The sequence below is a fragment of the Fukomys damarensis genome, unplaced genomic scaffold (assembly GCF_012274545.1).
Source record: "Fukomys damarensis isolate Sample0158 unplaced genomic scaffold, DMR_v1.0_HiC HiC_scaffold_33, whole genome shotgun sequence".
Lineage (NCBI taxonomy): Eukaryota > Metazoa > Chordata > Mammalia > Rodentia > Bathyergidae > Fukomys > Fukomys damarensis.
In genome coordinates this window covers 49834429-49841315 of record NW_022900945.1, presented here as the reverse complement: position 1 = coordinate 49841315, position 6887 = coordinate 49834429, and the positions used below count along the sequence as shown (strand labels likewise).

The 6887-nt window shown below is 47.8% G+C and overlaps 1 long non-coding RNA gene across 1 annotated transcript; it reads right to left on the bottom strand.

Annotated features, from left to right (window-relative positions):
• Nucleotides 1-352: 352 nt before the first annotated feature.
• LOC109118038 lies at nt 353-5505 on the bottom strand. Its single transcript, XR_002025308.1, has 3 exons — nt 5459-5505; nt 4547-4686; nt 353-415 (listed from the first exon to the last, which is right to left on the bottom strand). It is a non-coding gene; the product is annotated as an uncharacterized LOC109118038 (long non-coding RNA).
• Nucleotides 5506-6887: the final 1382 nt, after the last annotated feature.

The window sequence follows — 6887 nt, the reverse complement described above, 5'->3', positions numbered from 1 at the left end:
ACACACACACACACACACACACATCTTCTTTACCCACTCATCAGTTGATGTTTGCTGAACAGAACTTTCACCAGAAGAACAATCTTGGTTCCTTCACATGTGTGAAGTATCTGTGATATGTGATTCCTGGCAACACGTGGAGCTTTCTTCCTTTGTCAGAGAACACTGCCTTGCATCATCGTGGCTTGCTGATTTCCATAATACTGTGCATTTGCTCGAGGTCTCCATAGCTAACCCTGAAAGAAGTTGTATCAGTCAGTTTTTAACTGGGTTGCAATGGAGTAACAAACAGGCCCCCCTATTTTCAAAGAGATTCACCTTTTGTTCTTCTTGTGTACATTGTGAACTGGCTGCTATTTCATGCGGTTGTGATTCAGACCCAAGGAATGGGACCTGTTTGGGACATGGAGGTGTCCTGGTGGAGGAAAAGAGCAGAAGTGGACAGAGCAGATGGCTCTTCGGTTCTGTTTGGAATGGGCACATATCACACATGCTCACACTCGATTAGCCAGTGGAAGTCAATGGCCAAGGCAAATTTCAAATTCCTTTTATAAGCCCCGCATGCAGAGGGAGCAAATATTCCATACAACAGTATAGTCTGTTTCAAGGAGTGTATCTTTGCCACCAAAAGTCATGACCCTCAGAGCCAGGGACTTGTCCTTGAATCGTTACCTTTTCAAGAAGTTTTCGTCAAGACACAAAGGAACACTCTACAGAGAAAGAGTTAAAGAGGGAAAATTGTTGGGTTCTGTTGAGTGGTTTGATGAGCAGCAGGGTGGGTGCTAAAAAAGTCCCGCAAAAAACAGAAGTTCAGGGGCAGCTTTGAAGACCCCAGCTTGGGCCATTGATGAATGAGAGCGGCTACAATTGAGGTAGGGAGCAGAAGAGGAGAGGGAGTTTAGAGGGAGAAAGGCATGCTTACTTTTGACCCCATGGGTATGAGATATCTTGGGAACATTTTGTCTTGGAAAAGGCGACCGACTGCTGGATATGTAAATAAAGCTGATGAGAGAGTGCTGATCCGGGAACAAAGACGTGAGGTCCCACAGCATTTCAGCAGCAACAAGAGCTATGCAGGTCACATCTGTGGAGCATTTACATACGCCAGGCACCGTTTGATAAGCACATTTTCTTACTTAGTTCTCTCAGTAACCCTATAAACAAGTTGGCATTATTCTCATTTGACAGGTGAAGAAATGAAGCCTAGAGAAGTCTAAAAAGAAAAAAGAAAAAAAGGCCTATATCTCACACTTAGGAAGTTCTTTGCCTCCACAACCCACATTGTAACTACTTCTGCTGCTGTTAGTGGGGCTATCAAGCAAAGGAGGCACCGTGGATAGAAAGGAAAGAGAAGAGCTTGGGACAGGGCTTTCAATATTCATATGAAGAATCTGAGGAAGAAGAGGAAAAGCAACTTTGAAGAAGACAAAGGAAGACCTCAGAGTGTATCGCCCTCCGAAGTCAGGTGTGCGGCGTGGTCTCCCAAGCCAGGGACACTGGGGTGCTCCGAGGGTGCAGCTGGAAAATGTGCACTGGTGTGAACAGATAGGTCCTGTGACAACAAGTGTCTCTGATCTCGGGGGGCCTGGGCCACAGAGATGGCTCTCGCATGCCGGCCTGCACACATCATCTTGTTGCTGCTTCATTCACATTCTTTGAATTCTGCTTTGAGACTGCTTTGATGTTTTATTTGTATGGCTTTATCGTGTGTGTGTGTATGTGTGTGTGTGTGACACTAGGGATTGAACACGAGGCCTTGTCACTGAGCTATGTCCTCAGCCCTTTAATTTTTATATTTCTACTTTGAGACAGGGTCTCACCAAGTTGTTAAGCTGCCTGGGCTGGGCTTGAACTTGTGATCCTCCTGCCTCTGCCTTCCAGAGGGCTGGGATTGCAGGCATGGGCCACCACACCTACCACACCTGGCAGAGATTGCCTCCATGTTTTCACCTGCTTACTCAGGCCTTTGTTCTTGGGTCTGTTGGCCTGGCTTTTCGACTCCGTTCGTGTGGATATTTATCCTGGGTTCTGAACTGTTCTTTTAGTTTAGGAAACCCAGATTTACACCTCATTCTTAACCTTGGTTACTATGAACCTTCACCTTGAAAGAGGGAGGTTACCCACGGTACCTCCACCTGCCAGGCTGTTATCTCCAGCATCTCTCTGCGACTCAGCCTCAGAATGGGGCGCTGTGGCCTCAGGTGGTGCTTGTTACAGCTGTTCCACGTGGGAGACAAGTTGCTGCCGAAGGGGCCGCTGGTGTGAGGCCATGGCTTTCTGGTCGGGCCACGTCCATCCTTACAATGCCCAACGTCAAGCACAAGCTCTCTGCCTACAGCCTCTGCCCAGTCACCACGCTTTTAAATCCAGCTCCTAAGTCCGAGGTTTACATTTGGGGTGGGAGGACATTTATGTCAATGAGACTTCTGGGTGCTGCTGGAAAAGGTGAGTGCTGGGGAGTAGCCCAATCCTGCCCGGAAGCCTGCACTGGGGACACCACCGAGCCTCTCAGAACCCTGACAGACCAACGGGCAAGAGCTCTTGCTATGTGCAGTTGGCCACTCTTCACCCCAGCGTGAGAGGAGACGGATACCCAGCCCTGCCACACGCTTAGCAACCTGACCGGAATGAACTGGGATTGTGGGACCCTGCCAAGTGAGGCACCAGCATCCTCGGCTGCTCTGCCTTTGTGTTCGGTTAGAGGCTGTGCCTTTTTGTGGTGCCCTCCCCACCACGGCCCGGTGGCCACACGCCCGGCAAGTGTTACTAGATTTAGAAAATAAAAACACAAGACTCCAGTTCAGGTTTTCCTAGCTTCCCATTTTCATTAGTATATGTTTCTAATGATTACATTCATTTTGGGGAATTGCTACATATACATATTGTATCTGAATCATTTTTTGCTTCCTCTTCTCTTTACCCTCTCGTCACCCCTCCCCACTTTCCCCTTTCTGCCTCCACAAAAGCCGCCTCCTTGTTTCTTATCATCTGTTTATTTTGCTCCTTAGATCATTTATATTTTGTTTTCCTATTTAAGAGAAACTATGTGATATTTAACCTTCTGTATCAGATTTATTTCCCTTAGCATTATGGCCTCACGATGCACCCATTTTCCTCCAAACCACTCCACCTTATCCTTCTTGATGGCTGAGTACTACTCCTTTGTGTGGATATACCACATTTTCTTTATTCATTTATCTGTTGATGGAACTATGACCACCTCCAAGATTTAGCTATTATGAGTTGAAGACATCAGTTACATTTGAATTTCAGATAACAAAAACTATGTAGCATTAGCATATACCACACAATATTTAAGATATACTAATATTAAGACATTTATTGTTTATCTGAAATTCAAATTAATTACTTGTTCTAAATTTCATCTGGAAATGCTATGGCTACCACCGCACCCAATAATTTGGGCCTTGGTAGAAATTCATAAGCCCTAAGATCCAGTGGGCCTCCACTTCTCCAGAAAACATTAGAGCACTCTATGAAGAGGAAAGTCGCACAGCTGGGCCTCTGCTAAGACTATTGGGATCCCAATTCTCTAGTTCCTTGTGTTCCTGGGTTAGCTTTGGGGGTCCATGAAGTCCGACCGGAGTGCCTCTAATCTCATTCGCCTTCCGTCAAGTGCATTTGGGAGACAGGGTGAAAGGCGGCTTTTCCAGAAGCTTTGGGACAGTGTGTGGAGACTTCGATGCCGTTTGACCGCGGAACACCAGATGATTAGTGTCCTGCCTGCCTTTCTGGGAGGTGATCTTTGCCCTCTGAGAGCACTGTCCTAATGCTCCCTTGAACACCGCCACGTACACAGACACACCTGTCCAGCTACCCTTACTCTTGCACTGGCAATCCTGGGTTACCTGAAGGATAAGCGTTTCCAAAAGCGTCTCCAGAAAGAAGTGTGAGGACTGAGTCCCGTGTACGCAGGTGTCTCTGGTTCTGGAGTGAGATTTACCTAGACATTCCAAGCCGTGCTTTATGGTACTTCGTCCTCCCTGCGTAACTGCCCTATTAATGACCTCCTAAACAAAGGAGGAGGCTTGGCTGATGGGCTGAGGTCGGCCCTGTGTCAGGCAACTCAAGATTCCTTGCTCCAGCGTAGCAAAATCTGTGCACCAGGGGTTGTTCTAAGAACTCACCTTTATTAGCTAATTTGATATTCATAATAATCCTTAGAAGTATGCACTGTTATTATAGCTGTTTTATAAGTAGAGAAACCGAAACACAGAGAGATAAAGTAATTCCTCTAAAGTCACACAGATGCAAAAATTTTGCTAGGAAATGGGAATTGAGATTTAAATTCAGATACTTCCAGCTCCAGAGCTGTCCCTCTTAACCAGTGGGCCCCAAAGGCCTGCTGTCAAAGGCATCTTCAAGCCCTGGAGGGTGTAATGCATGATAGTGACTTCAGCTTGCCTCAACTGGAAAGCTCAGCTCACACTCTGCCTAGGGTACTCCTGAGCTACATACCCAGCAGCCGGAGTCACAAAGCAAGGCTCTGTCCTTGATGCCAGAGTACAAGGGGTGGCAAACTCACCCTCAGAAGTTCTGGCTTGAATATTTCCCAATCTTCCTGTTCAAGTGATGTATGAGTATTTCCAACATTTGCACATAGTCCCAGTCCAGGGTCAAGACCTCTCTGGTGGTGACTCGAGACGTGTGAAATACCAGGCAGGCCTGTACAGGAGTAGGAGAGTTGGTTGTGCGCATCTCTGGTAAGAAGGCTTGAGTGCAGCCTCAGCCCAGCCTCCCGCCCATTCTGCAACCAAGGCACAGTACGAGGCCCTTTCTGACAGATGTGCTGTGCTCTGATGCACTGCGCCAGAGCAGCTGGACCTGAAGCAAAGCTAACCTGGGCTTCCTGAAGGGCAGCTGTGATTTCCGATCCACACACCTCCAGGACTTCCTGTGGGACTCTGGCCTGCTTTCTGACCCAGTCGTGTCCGTTCTGGAGGGGACAGCTCTATGAGGATGGTACACTGCCCTCCTCGCGTCCCTTCTCTGTCCACTCCAGCCACTTCTGTGGTCTGTTAAAGCACTGCTGTCCAGCCAGACCCCTCTCCGCGGTCCAGTTTGGGGCCCTCAAGTCTGCATGTGCCTTCCCACCCCCGCCAAATAGGTGACAAGAAAACATGTCTGGAACACTTGCATTGCTTTCTTTCCAGAACCTCTTTTCTGTGTGACAACAGTTTTCACCCAAACCATTGTCTTATACCTTGTCTTCGCGGTTCTCTTGGCACTCCTGCAACTAGATAGTACCTTGAACGGTGCACCCTAAGTAGGCGAGCCATATTCTGGCTGGCAACAACCTTTGGAGAGAAGGTTTGAGTACAGAATACCATCTCATTGTCCCCTAAGCGCAATCATGCTGCCCAACTAATGTGCAAGCTAGAAGATTGATAACAAAAATAGCATCAGCAACGACAGCCGACATTTAGCAAGCACTTACTTTGGGCCACGTGCAGCACCGAATGCTTCGTGTATGTTTTCAATTACTTCTCACAGTGACAAAGATATTATTTTATCCCCAATTTATAGCTGAGAAAACTATGCCAAAGGTCACATAAGTAAATGTTCAAGCCAGATTGCAAGTTAATGTTAACAGTGGGCATCCAGCATCTCTGCCCAGCAGTCGTGTACCTACTGATTTCCCCGTGCCTAATCTCCCAACTTTTGTTCTTTCTAATTCTCCAACTACCCACTCCGGCAAAGAGGGGGGATAACCATGAACTGTGTTCCTGAGAGGAAATAGACTCACCAGCTGGATGGTGGAAAAGGATGAGGGCAGGAGTTGTTTTAATGTGATCCTTTGAAATAGACCGTACTGAATGAATAGGAGTTTTCTACAAGCACTTTGCTGTTTTGTTCTCGCAATGATGGATTCTAAACACCTGGCACAGTGCCTAGCTCGTGGTAGGTGCCCAATGAACATTAGCGTAGGCACATAGCTGGTTGGGGTTGGGTTAATTAAGAGTGCAGAGTTTATGAAGGCAGCTATGTGAGTAGCAGGAAAGTGGGTTTGAATAAAGCCAGGTGACAGGATCTGCCTGACCAGAGTACACTGTTTCTTGGCTCTTCTATGTTTCCTTTGCTTGTTTAGTTTTGCTTTTGAGACTGGGTATTGCTATGCAGTTCAGGCTGGCCTTGAACTCACTATGGTGCCCAACCTGGCTTTGAGCTTGCAGTGATCCTCCTGCCTCGGCCTCCCCCCACCCCAGTGGTGGGATCACAGGTGTGCACCAGCATGCCCAGCTCTTTGTTTCCTTTGGCCTCATTCCCACTAACAGGTTCTGTTTGCTCTTCATGTATTTTCTCTACTTCATCCTGCCTTCTTATCACCGGCCTGCCTCCTCATGGCTTTGGTTTGCCATAGGCCTCCACTGTCCCACACTATCATATGCCATCATCTCAGCTCCCGTTTCCATCGCTGACCGCTTCTTTGTACCCACGTTTCCCAACGTGGATCCCAGAAGAGGAAAATCTGATTGACTTAACCCACGTTTTCTCTTCCATCCCTGGTTTTTGGAGAGGCAGCTCTAATGGCGGGGATCAATTCCTGGTCCAGTCAGGAGCCATCCCCAGGTGAAGAACAACCTCGCTGTGCTCTTCAGAGCAGGGGGCCGTGGGTGGGGCAGTTTCATGTAGAAGAGGAAGTTGGGTGTGGCGGGCACTGTGTTGACATAATCCAGTATAGGAGTGCTCCTGGGAGCCCATCTCTCTTCTCTGAAAGAGATAGCTTTGTGGGTTTAGACTTATCAAACATTCCCAGGAGAGCCCAGCCAAATGCAGCTGATAAGCTGGTGAGTTTGGAATTGCTCTTGGCCTCCAGCTCCCTGTTCACATTTCCTTCTGGGACTGCTGTGGTTTTTCAGCTCGTT